This window comes from Trachinotus anak, unplaced genomic scaffold, assembly GCF_046630095.1.
Source record: "Trachinotus anak isolate AG129_WGS33_773 ecotype Australia unplaced genomic scaffold, CSIRO_AGI_Tana_v1 ptg000033l, whole genome shotgun sequence".
Lineage (NCBI taxonomy): Eukaryota > Metazoa > Chordata > Actinopteri > Carangiformes > Carangidae > Trachinotus > Trachinotus anak.
In genome coordinates this window covers 7284423-7311052 of record NW_027273884.1, presented here as the reverse complement: position 1 = coordinate 7311052, position 26630 = coordinate 7284423, and positions in this window count along the sequence as shown.

The following is a 26630-nucleotide window of genomic DNA, read 5'->3' as shown; positions in this document are numbered from 1 at the left end:
TGAGACTTCACACTGGATCAAAGTCAGTTTGAGCTTCTGTCAGACAAACACAACACTGACACATGAGCAGAGAGCATATGACATCACTGACAGACGGCTAATGAAACGGAGCATTACCATGATTAAAATCACATATTTCTCTGTTTGAGAATTGATGGAAACATTTGTGATGATGTGAGAACACAACTCAGCAACAGAGGTCTGGTTGTCTTTAGATATTTTAATGTGGGAAACTTACAGATTATAACTTTAACCTTTGTTGTAAAAGAGTTTTATATCATGACTTAACATGACTTCAGTTGGTCACATGTTCCACAGTTCACAGCCCTTTATGAAGAAGCCAATTTTATAAATTTAGATCTACAAATTGGTATTTTGAAGTTACCATCCACCACACTCCACCCTGTTACCATTTTGGCTTTGAATACATCTGGAGGGAGTCTCTGAGGCTTTTCACCACAGACTCGCTTCTCGGAAAATAGCATGAATCCTATCCACTCGGATATCGGGACATTTCGGGTGAATTACTATATTTTATTATTTTAATTTTTTTGTATTCATGTTGTGGCAGTGTTCCTGTGTGGCCTTGTCAGCCTGATTGTCAGGTGATGTGGGTCATAGCCTTGCAGTGCATATCTCAGAGCATACAACCTGTCAAGAGGGATGTATCTAGATTTTATAACATGATGTATAATAAACTGAACATGCTCAAATTTGCAGTGTATGTTAGTAAAAGGAACATTTCAAAGCGTTTGGGATCCCTCACCTTTCTTCACCTTTGCTCTTGGTGTTGTATTAAAGAACACACCAACATGTCTCTTCATGCAGATCACTTCTGCCAGCCCCAAACATTTTTACAGTCACTGTTTACTCCTGCATGGCTCCCTCTGTCCTCATTCTGTTTTATATAACAAGCCTTTGTTCAAAGAATCATCATTAATCTTTGCTCAAACTCAAACCCCTTTTGACTGTGAAATCAGCTGCACAGGATTTTTCCGAACTCAGTGGTAACTTCCTTATTGACTCTTTCTTTATCCCCCTTTCCCTGGTTAATTGTTTGTGCAGGATGTGACCCTGCTATTAGCAAATCCTCAAATCCCCAACAGTGTCATTTCACAGGCTCAGAGGAAGCACAGGGACAGTAATCCTTTCTCAGTCAGTGTTTGGAAGCAAGATTGAGCTGAGCTTTGTTAACCAAAGCCATCTTATTCAGCTGTGGCAATACATCGGTGCTGTTGAATAACCAAGACAATGGGCCCTGGACTGTTTTCCATTGCTAATCATATTTGCATGTTTCCACTGTAGACATAGTAAGGTCAAATATTTATTGCTATGAGCCATGTGTCTTAATGATGGGATGTCTTATACTACAATTCGAGAATTTGGGTGAGACAGATTGCCTCTGGCTTTCAGTTCTGAAGAGAGTGATAGGCATTATGAAACCTAAAACTTACCAAATTATTCTGAAGAACCATGCCATAAACAAATATTGCTTGTGTGTTTTATTCTGGGTTTTTTTCTTTTCATGATCAACTTAAAAAAAGCTGTGTAGAGTTGTAGTTCTTAAAATGAATGTACCACAGGACCAGATTCCATGTCCTCCCCAGCTGTGACTTTGACAAATTGCCCATACTTACCTTATCCATATAGGACCAAATTTTCCATAATCAAGATAAATGCTGCTTGTTGGCCCAATTACATTCATATGGTTTGAGGCTCCCCGAGGCTTTCATGTTTTAGCTTTGCAGAAATCAATAAGTCATTTATTGTGGCCTTTTCTCCCATGATGTTGAGAAACTGTAACAGGTAAGATGGAATGTGTGGGCATTTAATTCAGTTTCCCAATAATTATAAAGTGTTTGATGGACAAATGGGTTTTCCTCCATGTAGCAAAATGTTATTCAAAACAATGCTCACCAATTATATCACAGCTAATTGGACTGTAGGGTAGCATTCACAGACTCCAAAGCAGTGATCACCGAGGCCTTAAATAACAGATGTGTAGTGGTAATTTGTGTGGATTCTACCTTATCACTTAGAGTGGATACAACAAGGCTTAGCATCCTGCTAAGAGTCAAGAGTCAAGATTTTCTTCAATTCTAACATTTGCTGCAGTCAGACAGGAACAAAACCCCTGATACCCTTCAGTTAGATAATTATTTAATATTCACTGAATTTATTCTTTCTAGACCTTCTGCACATGGTAACTACTGTATGGTGAAGATATAAGTAGCAGTCTCTAAAAACAAGTTTGTTTCTAGTTTGTTTAATACACTTTACTTTCATACCTTCAGAATTTCTGAATTAGACAGTCAAGTAGCTACAGATGAATGCTAATGTTTGCTAGTTTCTAACCTCTTCTAAGTTTAACTAATGATGTGTCCTTTCATTTCCTTTGTTGGCTCGGCATTTGATTACCAAGGAGTACAGAGTTTTACTGGGTAACTGAACAATATTAAAATCCACATGTGCTGAAGGCCAACTAATTGTCATTGTTTAATTCACCCTGCGTTCAGTAGTCAAGCTAGCAGCTCTGTGAGACTGTACTTTAGCACAGTGGTAGTTTGAACCAAATGTCAGCATGCTCACAATGTCAGTGCTAACATGCTGATATGTAGCAAGTGTAATGTTCACTGTGTTCACTGCCTTTAGCTTGTAGCATTCTAAAATTTGCTGATTAGCACTTAACAGAAAGAAGAGCAGGCTGATGGGAATGCCACTAGTTTTTCAGACATCTGGTCATAAATCACAGTATTGGACAATATCTAATTTTGAATTGTTTGTGGTTATGTCAGATGATCACCAATTCATTGGTGTCACCATCTGGGGAGCATGAATTTTTATGTAAAATGTCATGGTATAGATAGTAGGAGCATTTTGGACTGGATCAAAGTGATGAATTAAGTGAGCAACATTGCGATGGTTAGAACCATGCCCCTTTAATGCCAAAGAAAAGCAAATAGTAACCGTGATACACCACATGTCCATCCTCTACTGTAATCTCCACACTTAATTTCCACCTCGCTACATAAATAGTACACTTTATCTTGCATTGGCACTGAATGCAAATTTTAACCTACACAATTATCCAGGTTGAATAGAATTATTAGAGATACTGGGCTTTGGGTCATTCCAGCAGAGTGAGGTGAAGTCAATTACTTTGCTCTTCCCGACACTTGATGCAGATCAAAATATCTCAACAATTTCTGCGTTAGCCAAATAAGCATGGAGTTTGGCAGGATAATAATGCGTGAACTGATAATGCTTTGTTAAAGAAGAAAGATGGGTATGAAGCACAACAATATACCTGTCCATTCATCACTTTAGTCCAGTACAAGATAGCTTGACCACTGCTGTGTAGAAAACAGGTATGCACATTCATGGTCCCCAGTGGACGATAATGCTAATGTTTTTGCTGAACCTCTGGTCTTTCTTCAAGTGTCACTGTAACTTCAAGGCATTTTGGGAGCAAGATTTCCATTAGAAATCAAGCTATTCCAGAGGGTGGACATGAGATATTTTGATGACCCCTGTGTTTCCCCCTCTAGTACCACCAACAAGGCTTTTTTTTCACAACTGCACATGTGAGGACCCTGTTGGGTACAAACACCATATACTGTATCTATACATGTGTGAAACTTCTGTTGGATATCTAACACCAAACACTAACACGTTTCACCTAACTCAAGTTGTACATTCCAATACATGTGTGTACTTGGAGAAGATGACACTGAGGGGTGTTATGTTTATGGGGTATTATGACTATTCACCGGAGACTGTCTTGTTGTATCCTTGAGGGTCTTTGCTTGACCTTGGTTGCTGTGGTAACTGCCAGTGGGCATTGTGCAGATTGACACTATCAGCTGTGCTAGAAATAAACAGTGAACCATTGCTTACAGTAAGGGACCTGTGTGTGATCTGCAGAAAAAAAACGTAGAGACCTCAATATCTAATAATGATTATAATGGAAAAATTCCTTCACAGCACCAGAGTCCGATTGGATGTGGGCCAACACCCTACCTGTGGAGCAGTCTGGATTGGGTTATTTGGTCAGTACCAAAGTTTAATAGACAGCTTTCACATCAGCTCCACAGAACTAAACTAATTCAATTCAATTCAATTCAATTTTATTTGTATAATGCCAAATCATAATATACATTATCTCAAGGCACTGGGCAAACACACCAGAGTTTCATTAAACCATTTGGACCGAATAAAACATGGCAACAAAGGCCAAGACTGACGAGCATTACATACACATGTTGTATGAGTTTAACTCGTAAGAAGCTTGCTAATATGTATAAGACCAACTTTCAATCACATCATTCCATTCAAGATGTCAAAGATCACAGAATTTGACAGACATAAAATCATAATTTTGCATCAGCAAGGCCACTCTCAAAGGGAAATCAGCAAACAAACTGGATACTCAGGATGTGGTATACAAGCTCTTAGAAAGAAATCTGAAGAATCAGGAGAGGTCAAGGACAAAAAAAGGACTGAAAGGCCGAGAAATCTGATGAGAAGTTTCTCAGAGTTTCTCTTTTGAGAGGCCAGAAGAAGTCGAGCAAGGACCTGGCTCAGCATCTGGCAGCTTCATCGGGATGCCAAGTTGACCCTTATTACAGTCGGAAGAAGCTTGATCAGGGATGATCTTTGTGGAAGGGTCGCAGCCAAGAAATCACTTTTTCAGAAGGGAAACAGGGTGAAAAGGCTAAGATATGCTAAAGCTTACAGATTGGAATGAAGATCAGTTGAAAACAGTATTGACGATTCCAAATTTGAAATTTTTGGGTTCAATCGTCGACAATATGTGTGTAGTGGAGTGCTGCATTTTGCACCCTTGAATGCAGCTCCAAGCTTGACTCCTCCCCTCAGCCAATTCCCTAATCAGGGCCAAATAAAAGGCAGCTGGGAGCCATGCTCAGCCTCTGCCTCATTCCCTCCCTGGTCAGTGGTGTGATTGCTGTTTGCCAACAGGTCTGTGACCTTAGTCATATAGGATTATCAGTTTTTATCGGTGTGTTTTCTTTATGGTTTTTGTTTTAGTAGTTTGAACAGTGTGCTTCAGGAGCCTGACATTCCTAAATCCTGTGAGTAGAATTCCTGCTAGAGGTGGTGAGTAGGATGAGCTACAAAATCCACAATTGCAGCATGGTGAACTAGGAAACTATGTAACTTGTGTTGTTGTTGTGTGTGGGTTTTTTTGTAGGTTCACCTGCTGCTGTTCTGCTTGTATTTACTTTTTGTTTTCATATTAGTTTATCTCTGTTAACCAACTGGGTTGTGTTTGTTAATTGTAAATAATTTAATGAACATACTTGCTTAACTGTGTCATTCTGGATTTAATATTGTGTGCATTAATTTTTTTTTTTTTTTCCTTCTCTAGCCTGCCATTTTAAATAAACTCCTTATCATTTTGAAACATGTCTCTGTCCTGTTTGTAGCAGCCAACAAACCTGTGAGTCCTTGTAATTTGACTCTTGGGCTTTCCATTGTATTTCTTGGGGTGCAATTCCCCAGGTGGTGTTGTCGCAACTATTTTACCACTATTCAAAATAGCCCAGCTCTGCTACATGTGGGAAGAAGATTTGGAGAGAGTTTGAAGAATGATTGCTTGCAGCCTTCAGTGAACATGGTGGAGGGTCTGTCCTGGTTTGGGGCTGCATTTCTGCCAGTGGTGTTGGTGATATTGTCTGACTTGATGGAATCATGAATGTTGAAAAGTACAAACAAGTTTGAATTCATCATGCCATTCCTTCTGGAAAGGTGTGTGTGTGTGTGTGTGTGTGTGTGTGTGTGTGTGTGTGTTCCATCGGATCTGTGGCCAAACTGTATGGTATACACCACGTCACTGTACACATTTTCTGTAAGATAGATGCAGGAGGCGGATTTCATCTTTAGCACTTTGCAAACCACACTGCAGTCACAAGCTCCAGCCCCTCTATAGAAGTGTCACTCAAGAAGATGGTAAACAGCATGGGCGATTCCTGGATGAGAATTAACCCAGGAAAGACCATGATGTATAATGCATCAGGTCTTTTGAGGACAGAACGTCCAGCTGCAGCTACATTAAAGAATATACAGGCTGAATTCCATATTTGACCATACAATCCAGACATTAGATGAAACTGCAGCTTTGCATCTTCAGAGGTCACAGATCGTTCTGATCTAGCACCCCACAGGCCACTCCTCCAGCTATATACAAGGCCACAGACAGAAATGTTAAAAAAAGCTTACAACCATCCCCAGTTTATCCTACATTATTATTATTATTATTATTATTAGAAAAAAAAAGTCTGAATCACATAACATCAGAGGAACATGTTTCCAATTTTGATGAAAATGTTATTTCTTTTTTCTCCTGTGGTCCTTTGATTACTCTTTTGTAGAAACCATCCTGCGCCAGATTAACACACAGCGTCAGTAAACTGACAGCAGCTCATAGGATTTACAGTCAGAGAACTGAAGTCTGACAGATTCAGACATGAACCTCTTCCTGCCATGTGGGGCATGTCAGCAAACAGCTGTTTTATCAGCTGCAACACAGACACTTTATTCTAACATGACTCCTCCTAGTGCATGCTCATTTTGGAAGCATGATACTGAACTCTGCCATTTTAAAAAGTAAAATCAGTCTCTTGTGTTTGAGCCAAAGTGATGAGCTGCATTCTACTGGGTAAATTTACAGGTCAGGTTTATAAGAAATACATAAATATATGTATATTATAGTCTGCATAACTGACCCTAATAAGTCACTGCATTATAGTAATTGGTCCCATAATCTCTAAACAAAAAGCAGTTGAGTGATATGTTGTCTTTGGAGAGGAGCGAATGTTGCCTAGAGAGTGATGGCCTATTTCCAAAGTAGGAAGTGAAACACGGGGGTTTCAGACGTGAGCTGGTGACACCGACTCCCTCTGTATGATGCAGTGCAGTGTGGCTTTATATACTCTAACTCTCATTTGTCTTTTTCTGTCCCTCCCTCCGGCTCCATTCCCCCTTTCTCCACCTCAAATTGATGTATCTATGTCTTTTCCCAGCAGCCTCTGAGAGAAAATACTTCATTTCTGTCTTTTATATCTACTGCCCTCAGGATAGTGATGTCAGTGTTGGCAATGTCTGCTGTATGTTTTAGCATAGAAGAAGATATTTGAGCAATTTATGGTCTTCATGACGCCCTGATCTTTCCTCTTGACCCCATTTAAGCCTGGTGTTAACATGTGATCTGCATCTGGAAATATGAGGCGGATCAGAAAAAACACACATGGTAATACAGGTGTAAATGGGCACAGAACACATTGCAATTCCATCACATCACATCTGGCTGCACCGTGTTTGGACCTCAGCCGTGTCACGGACATTAACAGAGTGTGGATTAATTGTTATGAGAAAAAAACAAAGGTGAAAGGTCAACTGACTACAACTCCTCCTGTTATCTCAGTTCAAAATGACAGACAGGTCCCTCCTCAGCAAAGGGAAAATCAGCACACCCCATACTTTAGCGTAGCTGTGAGAGACTAGTTAACACTACTTCAGTTTTTCCTCTGGCTCTGATTTCCAAAACAGCATAAAGCTATGTACTTTATATAAGTACAATACTTATATGAGAGGTTACAAGCTGTTTTGCTGTATATAGCTGCGGTGTTGAGCTGCTGATATCACCACAACAACTCCAGAAGAATGTATAGAACAAGATCAGACTGTGTGCTGCTGTAATTATATTCCTCACAGTAACTATTCACATTGTTTATTCACCTTGTGAAACAGCACGAGGGTGGGCTTTGGCTTTGTGCTTACTCACAGAAGTCAGGTTACATCCATGTAACTTCTTCACCTCATCATAACTGAATAAGTCATTTCCATTTCCAAAAAACCCTGAATTACCTTTTTTTCAACTTGAAATATGATGACTTTTCCTGGAGTGACCCAAAATGTTTCCTTGAAAGATGCACACGACCGGTGTAAAAAGCTCGTCTCAGGGTCATTTTTGACCTGGCAGTTATAAAATCATCTACACATCACATTAAACACACACATACACACACACACACACACACACACACACACACACACACACACACACACACACAAACAAATAGTAAGTTGTTGAAATTTCTCAAAAATGTCAGGAGACATTTTTTTCCCCTTCAATTGATTTTAGGGACAGTTTTGTTAATACATTTTCATTGCATGTTTGCAAATAAACAGTTTCTATCAATTACATTTGTTTTAATGTTTTAAGCTTTAATGCACATAGCTTCTGTTTATGCTGTCAATTCCTGATGATGTAAGGTGAACAAATCCTGCTGTGGCTCCTTCAAATTAAAACCTCTTATTTGTAGGCTTTGACTGTGAATCAAGTACAGAAGATGAGATCAGTACTGACTGTTTCCGTTTGATAAATATTCATCTGCACAAAATTTTTCTCAGCAGAGAATATTAGAAATATTGCAGAGCAGACAACAGTGAGGTGGTTAGATGAAGACCTGCAGGTGAGGCTGCAGATGGAAGGTCTGTCAGTCCTCAACCTCATTCTCCAGGCTGGAGAGTTTTTCTTGAATCTCTTCACTCCTCTGTGGTCCTCAGATATTTGTTCCTCAAAATCATCTGCAACTGTTTTTTTCTGGGAAAAAAAGAGAACATTTAAATTGAAGTAACCACTTTAAATGGAAGTCAAAGATTCTGTTCACTGCTGTTGGAGAGTGAATCTGTCAGAGCTGCCTCAGGTTTCTCTCTTGAACTTGAGGGTGTAACGTTACTTTTAGTTGGCCCACCTCACATATCTCTTCTTGGTCCTCATCTTAGGTGCGGAGGCATTAAAAAATATCTCCAGTCAGGAGGCTTCATGTTTCCAGGTGGTCTGTTTGTCCTTTTGTACGTCCCATTCTCGAGAATGTGATATCTCAGTAACACCCTGAGGGGCTTTATTCAGATTTGGCACAAAGATTTACTTGGACTCAAGGATGAGCTGATCACATGGTGAAAGGTCAAAGGTCACTGTGACCTCACAAAACATGTTTTTGACCTAAAAATCATACACCAAATATGACAGAATTTAACAAATACCTAATAGGATAAAATGAAGTGATGACATTTCAAAAGGTCAAAGGTCAACTTCACTGTGACATCATAATGTTCTGCAAAAACACTGTAACTCAGGAAGGAAAGACTGTGACCATATTTCCTGTAACTAGGCAGGACACTTTGCAGCTGGGAGCTGAGCTATCTAACATTTCCTCAGCTTGTTTCTCTGATAACTTCAGATCCAGACATCCAACAAATAAAATCCTTGATCTTGTTTAAACACAGAGCTGAAAACCACCAAGGTGGAAAAAAGGATCTGACACATGAGACTTCAAACTGGATCAAAGTCAGTTTGAGCTTCTGTCAGACAGACACAACACTGACACATGAGCAGAGAGGATATGACATCACTGACAGGCGACCAATGAAATGGACTGTTACCATGATTAAAATCACACACACACAAACAAACAGTAACTAGTTGTAGCTGCAACAAACATTTTCCTGATGAGTTTATGGTCTCAGTCTCTAGTTTCAAATCTTCTTCAACACAACATGATATTTAGTTTTTAAATTATGGTCCATTTAGAGGAAAATAGACCATAAAGCAGGGGATGGATTAGGGCGGGGCTAACCTGTGACTGACAGACTGTACTACACACGTGACCTGCCTGACAATCAGGACAGAGTACGGAGCAGGTCAGCTCCACCCCTCACATATCCTCTCCTCCAAATATGGTTTCCTCTGGTTTCAAAAAACAAGATGGTGACGGAGAAATTACAAACTGGAGGCTTCAAAACAGCAACTCACAAACCAGTGGGTGACATCACGGTGGGCTGACACTTGGGTGATGCTGAGTGTCTTTATTGCTTACTTTAGTGCTTTATTTGCTGTGACTCTCATTTTTCTCTTAAACTTTCTCTGTACTCCATCCATGAAGGGCTTTTGTGAATCACCCACAGAAGATGAGTTAGCACTGACTATTACTGTTTGATAAATCCTTGTCTGCAAAACATTTTTCTCAGCAGGGCAGTTAGAAATAATGCAGAGCAGAAAACAGTGAGGTGGTTAAGGTGACTGAGAAAAGCCCAAACAAGCAAATGTTAGGACTTTCATGAGAGGTGGTTCCAGGAGAACCTCTGGCTTTGTTACAGGCCTATATTAAAGTTAGTGTCATGCTTTTATTGTGCCAAAGCCAAGGTCAAGGGTAACATATTGCAAAGCAAACAAATCCCGCTTTTGTGTCAGTTGGATCTAAAATAATGGAAGAAAGAAAGAAACAAGACTGACGGTCATTGCGATTAAAGACTGACCCACAACAAAAAAACTCAAACCTGCACAAGAGAAACGTCAGGAGCAAGGGAGAGGAAACATCTGGAAGGGTGTGGATGTGACAAGGTGAGCTGAAACCTTCAACAGTTTCTGGATTTCACTATTCCTGAGGTGCAAAATGAAACAGTGGAGATCATGAACAACACTATTGTCAAAGAAATCACTGTCACAGCTCTGGCCATGATGGCCATTTAATTGCAACGATATCACAGGAGAAGCGGATGAGGAGAAAACCGCAAACTCATCTTCTGTGTCTTCCCTATTTCCCTTCCTCTGTTTTTCTGTGTATGTGTGTGTTGGGGGCACAGCTTAGCTCTCCTGGCGTCTCTACACACCCGACTGCAATCGGCTCATTACTGACAGTCCTCTGGCACACCTGCTTCCGCAGTAGAACCTCTCTTGGACAATCCGTATCTACTTGTCTAACATCTTGTTTTTTTTTCTTCAGTCAGACCTCTGTCTTCAGCTGATTGATACCTGACCTTTCCCCGGACAGCCAGCCTGCCTCGACCCATCAACAACTTCTTAATAAATCCCTTACAAAAACTCTGCCTGAGTTTAGTGTTTGCATCTGGGTCAAAAAGTAATCTAGCTGTCACAATCACACAGGAAATATGGTATTTGGCAGTAGTGCTCATTTTCACAGTTGAGTCCAAAAGTCTGAGAGCATTTTCTTTTGGACTCCACTGTACATTTTCGTTTGGTGCTATGCAAATAAAGTTGAACTGAAAAACTCAGGATGTGATTTATGTGGATCAAACAGCTTGTGAAAAATTAGGTGCAGAAGACAGAAAGCTGAAGCACATTATTTTTATGTGTCAGATCCCACTACACTGAGCACATCAGCAGCCTCTGCAATTAATAACAGGTTCTTCTGACTTCCTATGTGGCTGCCATCAGAGGCATTAATACACACCCATTTCCTTAATGACCTGCCTTCCCCTAACATTTTTTAAACATAATAGGACCCAACTATGCCCCAGCATTAATATTCATCAGCGATGCATTCCACCTTATTAAGCATTAGGAGTAAACAAACTGTTCAGGATCATTAGGGTTGAAATGTAAAGACAAAGGGTGGTGGGTGGGCGGTGGCGGAGGTCTCTCAGAGGCCAGAGGGAAGTGTGCGAGTCTGTTGCAGCTGCTGATAAAAAGTGAGCCCCAGCTAAGTGGATTCGTTATTGAAAAATGCTGCTTGGCTCTGTTGTGATTCAGCAGACATTAAGATCTTTATTACCTGCAGTAAATCACTTGAGGTGGATGCAGACTGGTGCTTTTCATTAATAACGTATAGAGATGACACAACGAAACTGTCTGAGAGGAGTCATCATTCACCACAATGACTCTAAGATCACAAAATTTAACAAGATGGTAGCAACTTATATTTGAAGAGCTTTCACTACTTTGATTATTAATAACATCTTAACATTGTGATGGTTTGTTGACTGTCTCTACAGTCTAGGTAGGTACATGTCAGTAGACTAGAAATGTTTGGATCTATCATTGGAGCAGCTCATATTCTATTCCTTTTAATCAGAGAGAGATTCCTTCCCTGTGGACGTAATTACATGGTTCATAATCCAGACCCTGCGCGTTACACTTGTTCCCATCTCACAAACATGTTCTCTGTACCTTGATCATTGTTGGATGCTGATTTAATTATCAGCCACAAAGAACCATTTTTCTAAAGCACACTCTTTGAAATTATGTATCCTCTATGTATCAAACATAAGTTAATGGCAAAAATGCCTGCTAAACAAAAGCCCATTAACATCAACAAGAAAACAGTGAAATCTGTGAATGAAATAAATTGATGTCGATAGAATTACCACAAATGGTCAACTGTTTTTGTATTAGACTCAAATTTTATGAACTTTGACATGCCACTAACTGCAAACTGTCTTGCAGGAGCTGGAAGTGTTCATTTTGTCAACTGTTGAAATCAAAAGTTGATTTTATTTTCGTCTTAGACAAAGGAAGAACATTTTAGTCTGGTGCTATATAAACATATTAGTTTAGTGTCACTGAAGAACAAGAATGGACATTAATCAAGCTTTAGTCCAGTAGATTTTAGGGTCAGGGAAGTAGTGCTAGAAATCAGAGAGGGGAGCTTGTTTGATGTTATTCATTTAAGCAATATATCCAGACATGAATGAATGGAACATACCGTCTTTACAAAAGAAATGAGAGGATTTACATTTCTAACACTACAAATTAAAGAAGCTTTGTACAGGCCAAACTCATATGCAAGCAAGTCTCATTCTTGTAAGATGCTAATTATAAATAATGTCACTCCACTGCCTTTTGTACCTTTAGTTGACTTAAAGATCCTGTAAAGCAAATTCACAGATTTGTTTATAAAATCAATATATATGTTGGAAAACTATTCCTGAAAACATGTGAATCATGTGAAGCTTGTGTGGTACTGAATTGTGCAGTTATACCATTAAACTGTGTTTCATCATTTTTGTGTTGAGCGTTTTTTTGGGAGGGGCCTAAATGGGGTACTGGTGACGCACTTGGTCCCCCACTTAGCAAATCCCACCCCTAAAGCTGTAATGGTATAAAAGTATGGAGTGAACCAGCATCAGTGGTTCTCCTGCTCAGTGTTATTGCTGGTTAGCTAAGCCTTCCCTCCCAAAATGTGTCTTTCCTACAGGCTGCAATACCAATGGTGTGGTTTTATTAGTAATCAGAATCAGAATCAGAATCAGAATCAGGTTTATTGCCAAGTATGTTTTCACGTACAAGGAATTTGTTCTAGTGAATGGTGCAGAGCGCACCAAAACACCGAGGCAGCCATCTGCGGCGCCATTTAAAAAGGAGGAATGGGGAAAAAACAAGTGGAGAGGAGAGGAGAAAAAATAACAGAACCCAAACTATACTCCTGGGGGGGGGGGGGGGGGGGGGGGGGGGGGGGGGGGTACAGTGTGGGATTCGGGAAAAAAACCTCAGCAACATAGGCATATATAAACAAACACATCTTACAACACAGTGACTCAAGACAATTTGCTCCAGGGGAGGGGGGAAAGGGGGGAGGAGGTGATTCCAGTGCAGACAGGCAGCCAGCCGCAGCCGCTGCCATTAAGGCGCAGCGATCGGACCCCGCCCGCCGCGCTGGATGGGAGGAAGCGGCGAAGGCGTGGGATGGGGTTGGGTTGTGAGTTGCATATGTACATGTAAGAGGTGTCCGTGAATGTGTGTGTGTGCATAGGCCTGGGGAGTCGCTTCGTCTAGTTCACAATCAGTGCCTCAGTTCGCAGGGTGTCATCGCGATAACACAGCAAGTTGCCATGGAGACATCCTTGATCGGTTCCTGGACGGAGTCAACAATCCACAGGTGTCCGTGGAGGGGGGGGGGGGGGGTAGGAGTAGAAGCGTCTCACTGCAGCGATCTCGTGGGGGAGTTGTTCCAGCACCGGTCTTGGCCAAGGCCGGTGCTGCGGGGGCCGGAACGCAGATTAGATTATGATTGTTTGGGTTAGGGCGAGCAGTCGTATTTCAATAGACACGGCTTACTCTGTTAGTCCATTCTGGTCATCTCCATCCATTCTCCTTTCCAAATTACAGAATAATGTATGAATTGATAATCATTGCTATTCACTCATGACGTTTCCCTTCTTTTCATGACCAGAAGGATGGTTCCGCTTCATCCTCTCATCAAAAAGCAGGTAAACCCGCAATTAAAAGCCCATACACTTCTTTTCCACCGCCAGTCGAGTTTGTCTGTTCGGACTCAGGACACACAACTGCAGGGAGCGATGTCACCTCTGCACTTAGAGCACACACACACTCACACACACACACACACAGAAGTGGTGGAGGGAGAGTGAGCTGCTAGCCACACTGCAAACTGGTGAAAGTCTGTCAAAGTGTCCGAGCATCTGTATGAGATGTTTCGATCTGTGATTGTGTGTTTTTAAAACTTTCAGAGCTGCAGCTCACTCTGTCATCCCCACCATCAGTGTTTCTGGTGTAACAGCACCATGCTGGACAGGTGACAGGCCTGTCTCTGTGTCCTCTGAGAGACGTTACAGCAGGAATAGAGGCGAAAATTGATGGGTTCACATGAGAGATCGTCACCACAGTTAATAATCACCATAATATTACTACACAATAACAGAGCCAACGAACAGGAGTTCGTCTAGTCGAATATATTTAACTCGTGATATTTAGCTTAAGCTGATCACGGTGAATGATCTAGAACAATAAGATATGCAGGACTTACAAGTCAAATTGCAAATATAATACATGCTACACTAATTGTGTCTCTGCCCAGACATAAGCCTCTTACTCTGAGTTGCTCCGATCCTTTGGAGTTGGAGAAAGAAAGTCAGTTTTGATTGTCCACTGCACGGTCCCTGGCTGGGTGCTTGGTGGTTTATTGTCTTGCTGTCCTGGCAATGACAATATGATGAGTTCCTCGGTGGCAGCGGGGAAGATCACAGAAGAGGGACGGTGTACTTTGTTTGGTCTTTAACAAAGTCGGCGTGCTCGTCCTCATAAAACTTAAGATCAGCTGATTGCACAGTGATCTACGTGGATCCGAAAAATTAACAAAAACGAAACTCAAAACAAACAACAGCAGTCTATGCGCTCAGCCCGTGAGTTGAAGGCTGTGACCTAGGCTTTACGAAGTGGTGGAAAAAGTCAAACGTTTGAAGATTGCTCCCTTTCAGCGGCCAAGTCGTGGAGAAAGCTTGGAGTAGCTCTCTACTGTAACTGGTGCCCGGGAAAAAGCAATGAAGGAGAGTCACGGTGCTGTCTTTATTACCTGAGTGATGCCAGGGACCCCTGCTAAGAGTGCCTGGCCTCGGCCAATGTCGATGCTGAGTTTACATTCAAACTCAGATTCAGGTGTGAATTGTGGGGGGTCGTGGTGCCGTTTTTCAAACAGTCAACCAACTCTGGCTCAGGCTTTTGGAAGGACAGTGAGGCCTCTCTATTGTTCTTTTCAGAGCACATGGCTTGAGATCCCAACAAGTGTATGATGTCCTGCCTGCACCATCAAACCTGCACACATGGGGGTTGGCAGAGAGCACCAGGTGCACACTCTACTGAAAGCCAGCCAATCTTGGGCAAGTCCTCTCCTCATGTCAGTTAAGTTTGGCAGATGGGAATATCTGGTGGTAACACGACCAGTTGGCTGATGGCTGATGGTGTGGAGCAGGCAAGATAGAAAGCAAGACAACTGGCACTGGCCATTGATTCATCAACTTTCTCAGGTCAGGGTAGAGTGCAATGGCAGAGATGACAAGCAGAGGGGTCCTGGCCACAGCAGGTGATTGGGAAATGCGAAAGACGTGAAGAAGTAGCCCTAATTCCCACAGACCTGATATTGTCCTCTGGTCAACAGGTACCCAGTAGGTGGTTGTTATCAACCTTACAGCACCTTGGTAACAGAAGAAGGAGGAGGCACATGAGAAAAGCTAAATAAATATCAGGCCATTGTCCTTGAGAGTCAGCGGAATAGACCTAAGATGTGGCACCTGCAGGTGGAAGTCGAGCGACCATGGCAGTCACTCTGGGAGGTTCTTGGACTGCTCAGGGTTGAAAGGCTAGCTAGGAGGCAACTGGTAGGCAATTTTATCCAGATCCACCAGAATGCCGCTTCTGCTTTCTTGGTGAAGTGGATTGAGTGATGGCAGAGCCAACATGGCAACAAGCCAGCAACATCATAAAGTTGTGTAGTGGAATCAGGGGTAGGACCAGGGCACTGGAGCAAAAATACATATAGAAAAGATTATTTTGTTCCAAGTATTAGTAGCATTATAGTATAAGAGTATTAAGAAATTTTCAGAAAAGGATTACTGGTTGTAAAGTAGTGATGGATGGACTAAGAGATGAATGGTTTTGTTTTGTTTTTTTGGAATTTGTTGACAATGAGAAAAAGTACAGAAATAACACCAGTCACATCCTTAAAAATGTGTCATAGGAAGTTACTGACGTAATGGGGATGTTAGAAGAAAGGTCAGGCATCACAAAAATTGAGGAGTCACTGGGGAACTAATGAACATCATTATCCTGACATGTCACCAATACGGGGGCAAAAAACTATAAACTTTTAAACCTAATATCCAGTTTGATTTTCTCATATCATATCCAGTAAATGTATCATTTGGAATACTTATAAAATCAAGCAAAGTCAGGGCTATAACAGCAAAGACCTTCTCATCAGCAGAATGATGCCATTCAACCTACAGTGGTCAGCTCTCATGATGACTGAAGCCAGTGTAAGGCTGTTCAAGTGAAACCCACTGAGTGGGACACTCCCCTGGGTTTATCTGAATCTGATAGGAAAATGTTGTTCTGCGAGGAGAAATGAAGGGGACAACTTAATGGGCTATTTCTTTGATGAGAAAGATGATATGTGATTTATGGAGACCTAAAATAATGACGTGCATATGGACAGTTCAAAGAACAGCCAGACAGAGATACACTGACAGCATGAAGGAAACAATGAGGAGTAATGTCTTTGGTGCTGCTTATTACGAGACATTTGTTTCTTTGAGTAAAACACAGTTTCAGTTCATTTAGAGGCAGAGCCAAGTGACATGTGGCCTACTTCTTCTGATTTATGATTAGACTTTGAACTCACCACAGCTGACTTGCGTATGCCATAATCTAATGTGCAGTTTGCCATAAAATTTTCTGAGCATATTCAGCCTCCCAAGAGGATGAATATTTTCATTGACCCATTACCTTTCTCTAGCATCACTCAGAGCAAACTTTATATATTAGACTCAACAAGATACTTTTGTTTTATCATCTCTTTGATGGTTGAGTGAAAAAACAATATCCTGGCACTGCACACTGGAATATAAACTGGAGGGTTGTGTGATTAGTATCTCCTTTTCAATCAAAGACCATCATATATGAAGCTGATGAAGTGGTTCACTGATGATGCTCATTATTCCTCAGGTGCAGACTGTGCAGTGGGATTTCACCTCCAGACTTGTAAAACCCTTCCGATGATTTTTCTCCTGCCTCTTGGGGAGTTGTTACAAGCAATTATCAGTCTAACAAGGCAAGGCAAATCTCACGAGCCTCATATCAACATACAGGTAATTAGCCAGTGATGTTGAAACAAAGCCTTTTCTTCTCTAAGACAAGACCCACATGGTGGACCTCAGAGATCTCTACATACTACCAGAGATATATATGGAGATATGAGATAAACTATGCAGTTTACCCTTTGCAAACTGTCATGAATGCCAATTAGTTCCGAGACGAAGGCAAGTTTAACCTAAGGCAACAAAAGAAAAGGTTTTAAAGTTGTTCCTGCAGTCAAACACAAAGCTTCGTGGAGGTTTACTGGTGAAGTCTCCCTTGAGTCCTGAGAAAGGACATAACTTATTTCATGAGCTCACAGGAAAAAAAAAAAAGAAATCCCTCACTCAAATTAACAATGTTATTGGTATTTTGAGTATTAATCAGCAAAAAGCACCCCAAAGACAAAGACTTGCAAATCACATGACTACCCATCAGACCTGGACCAATCACTCCTGCCATCTTTCATTGAGTGCACGACCAACAAGTCTTTCAAATTAAACGATAAAATACACTCTGAGTTCATTCCATCTTTTTTTTTTTGTGTCCTGTCCCGATATCATTGGCAAGCAGTATGAGTGGTCTGGATGCCTTGTGTTGTTGAGGCAGATTTACTCTGCGAAGGAGGAGTGTGGGATACTCTTCCTGTCGCATATTTTAACCTTATTTAGACAACCGGAACGCATCAGGAATGAGAGTGGACAGGAAGAGGAAAACAGAGAGAATATGGGGAAAAAGAAAACGGGAGTGGAGAGACAGAGAAAAACAACAACAACAACACAACAACAGCAAAACAACCACAGTAACAATAACAATAACTAACAATATCCACATTTATGGTCACTCTATAGTCATTAATCATTAGACGCTCCGTATGTGTATATGTGTATATGTGTGTGTGTGTGTGCCTGTGTGTGTCTGTGTGTGTGTGTGTATGAGGGGAGGGGTAGGTGTGTGTGTATGTATGTGTATGTGTTCCTGTGTGTATGCAAGTATGTAGTGATTTGTCATTGGATGTGGTGGGTAGTTGAGGTGGGGGCGGCAGTAACACCGCCCCCCCAGACCAAAGGCGCAGGTGGCCAGAAACCAGGCCACCAAGACTCTCACCCACCCCCAGAGCCCAAGGACCCGTGGCAGCATGCCCCCCGGCAGCCACGTGCCCAACCCAAGGGGTAGCCCGCGAGGGAGTACAGAGTACAGAGGCAACAGCCCCCAGCGCAAGGAGGCCCGTAGAGGGACAGTGTGCAGGAAGCCCCAGAGCCAGCCCACGACCACCAACCCCAGCGCGAACCGGACCCAGAGCCAAACGGCCCTGGTAACACAGTCCACACAGTACCAGGGACAGATAGATGGGGAGGTTCCTCAAGCCACCCTCGACCCACCCTGCATCTGGTGTTGGTGCAAAGTGTGTATGTGTGGGTGTGCATGTGTGAGTGCGTGAGTGAGTTGGGTGTGTGGGTGACCCACAGCGGTCAGGGCATGGGCACCCCACCGCTAGCAGGTGGTTGGGTCCTACCTGCCCTTCCCTACCCCCAAAGCCCTAGTGTCATATGGCTTGTGGGCTGTGTGGAGGTGTATTAAAATTGAGGGAGCAGACGGGGCATGGGTACTCCACCGCTGGTAGAAGGCAGAGTCTCACCTGCCCTATCCTGCCCCCCAAAGCCCTAGTGTTGTGTGATATCTAATGTGCAATTAGCAGCACGACAACAATAGCAGGGCCGGTGGGCAGTCCTGCCCCTCAAACTGCCCCGTCCCCGCACCAACCCTCAGAGCCCTAGTGTCATGTGGAATGTGGTGTGTAGTACAGGGGAGCAACAAGGGCAGGCGAGGCATGCACCCCCCCACTGGGGCCAGATCCCCGACTGGCCCCAATACGTTTCCCATCCCTGCCATGCCCAGCCAGCAGGGATGGGAATGCCCAGAGATGCCTTCAGGCAGCCCAAGCGGTAGGGCCACCACCCCCACAGGCGCAAGGAGGGGCACAGACCTGCCACGCATGGCGAGACCCCAGTTAGATGCCCAGGATGGGACATCCAGACCCACTGACGAACAGGGAGCCGGTCCGGCCAAGCAGGCCGACCCGCACATCCTTTGTCCTGTGTAGTGTGCTCTGTGGAAAATTTTGTACTGTATCAGCTTCTGACTGGAGTTTTGAGCTGAAGGTGTTTGAGCAAATTTGTATCCAGAGATTGGAGTCTGGGTTGATGAGTAAGTCTTTTTCCGATTTGAGAGTTGAGAGCGAGAGAGTTGGCTCTGATTCGGCTAAACTTACATAAATTCTAGAGCGTAGGTTTTGGGATGGAAGTTTTAAAAAGTTTGCTATTGGTGGGAGTTCTAGGTCTAATTGCTTGAGGTTAAACCTAGCTTGAATGATGGATTTAAGCTGAAGATATTCTAGGTATCTGTTTTTGTCAATGCCATAAAGTTCTACCATTTTGTCAAATGGGATCATACGATTGTCTTGGAGAATATGTTCTAGGCATCTTATTCCTTTATTATACCATGTTGTAAAGTTTATTGTTTTTTTATTTTGCAGGATGTCAGGATTGTTCCAGATCGGTGTGAGTTTGCACGGGACCAGTGAAGACCGATTCATTTTAAGAAATTCCCACCAGGCCATCAGTGATGTGCTGATATTAATGCTCTTAAAGCAGGGATATTGTTTGATGGTGGGGCTAATAAATGGAGGTCTTGGATTTGGATGGTGTTACAGAAAGTTTGTTCAATGTCCGGCCAAGTATGGTCAATTTGACTTTGTGTGATCCATTTTAGGATATATCAGAATCAGAATCAGAATCAGTTTTATTGCCAAGTATGTTTACATACAAGGAATTTGTTCTGGTGATTGGTGCAATTGGAGGTTCTTGGAGGTTCTTGTAAACAACAGGTTTACACAGTTTTAGTTTCTGCCTGTATGTGGGAATCAGGTGGACCATGACATGGTCAGAGTGGCCCAGTGCAGCCCGGGGGACGGCATGATAAGTACCACTGATTGTGGTGTAACAGTGGTCCAGAGTGTTCCCCTCTCTGGTCAGGCAATTAACAAACTGTCTGTATTTGGGCTGTTCGTATTGTAGTCTATTGGCAAGAAAGTAATTGTAGAAATTTGGAAGCTCCAGACCACCTCGATTTTTGGGTTTTTGTAAGGTTTTAAGGCTTATTCGTGGTGGCTTAGATTTCCATAAAGATTTGGATATTATGGAGTCCAGTGATTTGATCCAAGCCAAAAATCAACTACACCATTGTGTAGATTGTTGCTACTCTTCCCATAAGTGATATAGGCAGAGTACTCCACCGAGTGAGGTCATCCTCTATTTTTTTAAGTAGGGGAATGTGATTTAACCGTGTCAGGTTTGATAGCTTGATAGCTAAATGTTGATGCTCAGGTATCTGATGTTTGCACCAGGTTGTAGTGGAATAGTTGGGTTGAACTGGAAGTCAAAAGCTATGGGAAGGACCGTCAATTTGTTCCAATTAATGGAGTAGTCTGATATGGATGAGAATTTATCTGAGTGTTATAGTCTCAGAAAGAGAGGCATGTGTGTCTTGAAGAAAAAGTAATAGTAATGAGTTCATCCCATCTTGAATAACCCATTTTGTGATTTTCACTCCCATTAGCAGGATTAGGTATAAAATAACTTTGGTTCAGGGAGAGATCATGGTTAAAGTCAACAAAACATCTTTGTTTCAGTTAAAATGACTACTGGGTAAAGAGTACAGTTTGTTGATCCACTCTGCCCCCTTCCCTGTGTGGACTGCAAGCAGACATAGGATGCACACATGCTTCTATACAGTTGGACACAGTAACATTAAACCCTTTCAGATGGTCCAGAATGTAGCAGCCCGTCTGGTCTTAGATCAACCTAAAAAGTCACATTCCACGATTTCATCAAACTCCACTGGCCACCCATGGCCACCAGAGTCAAATTCAGAGTAACGTCTGGGTCTGCACCATCAACTTTAACTCAATCATTCAGCCTTCTCCTCCACTGTGTTCTTCTAATGAATGTTGTCTGTCATCACCACCCTGCACACAAGGTTCCCTGCAAGCAATGATCCCCGTGGTTCCCTGATGGAGGAACCAGCTCCCGAAGTCTCTCAGAGCAGGGGCGTGCCTCTGTATCTTCAAGAACCTGCTGAAGACTCCTCCCTACAGAGAGCACCTCCTCTCCTCACACTTCTAACACCCTAACATGTATAACTAGCTCTGACTCTGACTCTCACTTCACTTCTTTACCTGATCTCCTTCACTTATTAAACAGATGTAGAACTGAGTCCTGACACTGAGGTCTCTACTGACCTGAAGCCTCAGCGAATAGTTTAGTTTATAGATAAAAGCGTCTGAGAGATGAGTCAATGTAAATATTCCATCAACTTGCAGCCTGTTTGACATTTCTGTTGGTTGCCAAAACACAGTTGACTCTTTGCTAACATTTGATTGCAACTGATTGAAAGACAAGATTGTAATGGTAATGATATATACTGTATCAAATTCAGCAGAAATTTGTCTGAGGCATTTTTTTCTGTTTACACACATTTCGTGCTCAGCCTGCAGATTTCCACTGCTGGTGCCATCAGATAAGACAGAGATAAATGTGTCTGCTTCTGAGAACAAACATTCAAAATTAGAATCTGAATGAAATGTAGGACTTTTTTATTATTAGTACTATAGAGTTAACTGCAATTGGTGTTTGTTTAGGACATGTTTGGGTACATCATTAGAAAGGAATTATTAGAACCACCAATTTTAAGATAGCTGAGATAATGTATATATTGATGGTGACACACTTTCAGTGTGAAAAAAGTAGATGCAAACTTATTCTGATGAGGCTTTTACTTTAGTAACAAGATCAGCCATTTGGGGGGAAACTTCCAATTTCAGTGATACACCTGGAGTTCTGGTGCTACACTCGAAAGCTTGTCCTTATTGATAAAAGCTCATTAAGGATGTGACTATTACTGTTAACAAAGGTAAACAGACCAATCAACACAAAGACGCAGAGGGCAGACATGTCAGTAGGAATATAGCACAGAAAGGCAAGAGGGTGTTTATCACCTTGCTCAGATTCCTGCTGCACATGTGATGGGCTGTCATAGCTTGTTATCAGGCCAAGCTCAGCAGGGTCACCAAAGCTGAAATAAGGGTCATGCTGGCTGAGCTGTGAAACATCAGCCACAGTTAGTGTGGTATGGAATAATACACCTACTATACTGCGCAGCTATAGTAATATCACGTATTATTAGAGCCCAGTTACTGTGAAGAGGCTGGTTTTAAGGCTGACTTGAGTTTGACAAGAACAACTACACTTTCCTGCTAAGTTGTCAAATGAGAAGCTCCACATAAAAACCTCAGAGAAGGAAAGGTGGATGTCTCCTCAAATGGCACTGAAGAAAACAGTAGTAGTAATATTGATAATAATATTATTATTATTAAGCTTGTTTCCCCGAACTGGTGTTGCACTGCCTTTAGCATTGCACTGAGATCAGGGTTTCTAGTTCAAACTGGGATTAACAACAATTTATAGCTGTTTCTTGCTTTGCACAGTAGCCGGGCTAATAGCAATACCCATGTTGCTAATGCTACTGCTAACATCCAGAATAAACATCTATGATTCACTGTCTGTTTGATAAACTAGACAAATAACTAATTTCTTGGATGTGTCCTCTCTGAAGTGAGCAGTGTTGAAACTTGGTATATTCTGTTGTATCCAACTTGGTCTTTCCAGCACTTTGGACAAATATTAGAGGTGAAAAGCTGAAAAGTTGCCTGTTTCCACTTTAATGTAAAAAGATGAGTTATATGGGTGGTTTGAAAAAGCTCAATAGAATCACATTCTTCTCCATCAACAGGGAGAGAAAGAGGACATGGAAGCTGAGACAAATGACGCATCATGCATTTTGAAAGCACAGGAAAACTTCAACAACAAGGACAGAGCAGGGAAACTGGATGACTCCCTGGGAAAAAATTACAGAACATGAACAGCCTCCCAAGGCTCGCAGGTATCTCACAGCTACAATAACAAAAACATAAAGTAGAATAAGAAGCTTAAGACAATACCCTCCTAAGGGCAAAGACCTGACTGTCAGGGTTCAAAGATCACTGGACCCAAACACTGACAAAAAAAGAAAGAAACACAAAAATCCAAAAACTTACAGGAAGCTGGTGAAAGCAGATAGGAACACAAAACTCAGGAAAATGCAAAACCAGATCATCCAAGACCAGATCACCCAAATGTCAGGTAAAATTCAACAGAGGGAAACTCAACAGACTGACTGAATACACACATGGAGGCAAAGGTGACTGAACACAGGTGAAACACATCAGGGCAGGGCACACAATCACAAAGGAGGGAAAACAAGACAAGGACAGGAAGTGAAAACATCCAACAGAGAACAAACAAAAGTCCAAACCAAGCTCATCAGGGGCAGACCATGACACTGACAATAACACAAATGATACACACAAAATATCTATTTTAACACTACTCTTAACAAGGGAAACCTCCAAATTTTAAAATTATCAGAGGTAAAACTGGAGGATTTCCTGGGAAGAAGATGGACTGTTTTTATTACAACAGAAACAGCAACACACAAGGGCTTTAAAGGGATTTAAAAAGAGAAAAAAAAAATCACTGCAGCACTTTTGCCTTGTACTTGAGAAGAACCACACAAGATGTGCATTCTTCCAAGACTTGCAGGCATCTTAACAATAACAATAACACAAGTGATGATCTCTCTAATTGTAATCTTCATCTACTATGAGCACAACTGCAACTGTAAGAGAACAACTCCAGGAGAGCTGTACTACACAAAAAACTTGTGATTAGGTATACTGTACGACAACAACACAAAACCACCACAAGTGTTGTGTAAGCAGAGGGAGGGAGATAGAGAGGTGATGTGGAGAGAAAATAAAGAAACAGAAATAGCATCTGAAACTGTAACTTAGGAATGGTTTGATGTCAAAGATGAAAGTTACACTTCCTAACTATCACAGAACAAGACAAACTACACAAAGAGAAATATTTGCTCTATTATTTTGGCAGATGTAACCAAAACCAAGCCAGGTCTAAACTACAGTAACAACAGACGTGACTGTGGAGATTTTATTACTGTAACTGCTGTGTAACATGTGAGCCTATAAATATTCCAGGGTCAAACAGCATCGCTGACTCAAAAAAAAACAAAAACAAAAAACTGATTGATCAATGTCATGAAAGAGCAGATGCTTCTACCGCCTGGTGGTATGGAGGCTGTATAGCTACTGCGGCATGAGCCACATTTAAAATCCTCAGTACACATCAATAACTTCCACATTTTCCACATTCTCAAATCTCAGTACACTGAAAACACAAATGTATTATTATATTTATTTATATTTATATTATTATTTCTTAACATATAGGATGAGATATAGTTTCACAAATCTACAGAAGTGAGCTTAAGTGTTACAGTCTGTACTGTATCTGGCTTGATTAACTAAAGCTGTCAAATCAATTTAGTGGTGTAAAAAATTCAATATTTCCCTCTGAAATGTAGGACTGGAAGTATAAAGTAGCACAAAATGGAAATACTCAAGTACAAGTATCAAAAGTGTACCTAAGTAGCAAAGTAAAGTGTACATACTGCTAATACACTTTCAACACACATGGATTTTAATATTGTTCAATGACTCAACAGCTAAAAATCCTCAATTCCTGACTGAAATGAAAGGGGGTGGCTATAGACGCTTGTATTAAAAAGACAAGAGGTGAAATGAAAGGGCATGCTATGAGCTAGCTATGATTAATTAGCTAAATTGTGATGTAAGGCTAAAGTTAGAAACTAGCAAACATTAGTTAGCTAAACTGTAACTTGAGACTAAAGTTAGAAATGATCTAACATTAGTTAGCTAAATTGTAATGTAAGGCTAAAGTTAGACGCTAGCTCTGGTGGAGGTATGACTGTACCATTCTAGGAGGAGCAGCTCACTGTATCCCCTACCGAGTGTGTGTTTGAATAAGGAGACAGAAACTGTGAGTTCTCAGGTCAGTCTGCACTTGAACACCACCCGGACTTCCCGATTACTGCAGCCCCACCTCCATCAGACAGAATGCTGCTGTGGGCTCAGAAGCCTTTTGACAGATCTCACAGAATGTGAACAGAGGGGTTAGACTGCAGACAAGGTACTTACAGTATCCTTGGATTGTAAGTATTACAGCTGGTAAATGTGCACGCCAGGTCTAATATCACACCCTGTAAAACTGCATGTGAAAATAAGTATGATCTGCCGTATGAGTTTCTAAAACACCTCCAGCCATGAAATAAGAAGCCCGTTTGCTTTTCTCCTCAGTCTCCACAGAAAAAAAATCAGATAATATCTCCCATTTGGAAACTCTTTGGAGAGCATAAAGTTTCTTGCTGTCCTTGGTTGGCTGATTTTACAAATGTTCTCTGCTACCTTACACTATCATTCCCCACCTCCCACCAGCACTCACTCCGCTGCGCACTACTCAGGGCTCACTTCCCCTGAATAACAAACTTGTACCGCAGACCATTAATAATACATAGAAAAACACACAGTGCCGTAACGATGCAGCGGACACCCCTCACCCCACACCCGGCACACCAAACCCTCCCTATACCCAATGTCTACAAGTGTATCCAAGTTGAATGATTCTGCACTCAGAATTTCTGAGGCCTTCCATGTTAAATTTCCTGATTTATTAGACAGGCTGTGAGCTGCAGAAATTGATATGCCCTTCATCTGGAGGAAGGACATAAAAATCTCCCCCACAGTTGGCCATGATGTGTGAATAAAGGAGGACTCTGCAGTTCAGGAAGGCAGCCTCAATGAACCATTAGAAAGCCATTATTACAGCTCTGTATGATTGATCCTTTCCCAGGGACCCTCAGTACGCCTTAACAATTAACCCACAAGCTATTAAATGCTGGCAGTACAGCAGAGTGCCGAATAAATCACAGTAATTTATACCTTCATATTAGAGATAGATGCAGACTTTATTAAAGTGGCATATTGGATTGTCTGAAAAGTTGCAGCATCTTACGGGATATACTGCCTCTGGATTCTTGATTAATTGATAATGGATTTAATAATAACAGTTTTATTGCCAGTGTCATTAGATTTAACACTTTCTGTTGCAAAACTGGATTAAAATCTGTTAAACACTAATTAAAAATATAGTGTACCTGCTGATATAAATGTATGTGAATGTTGGGA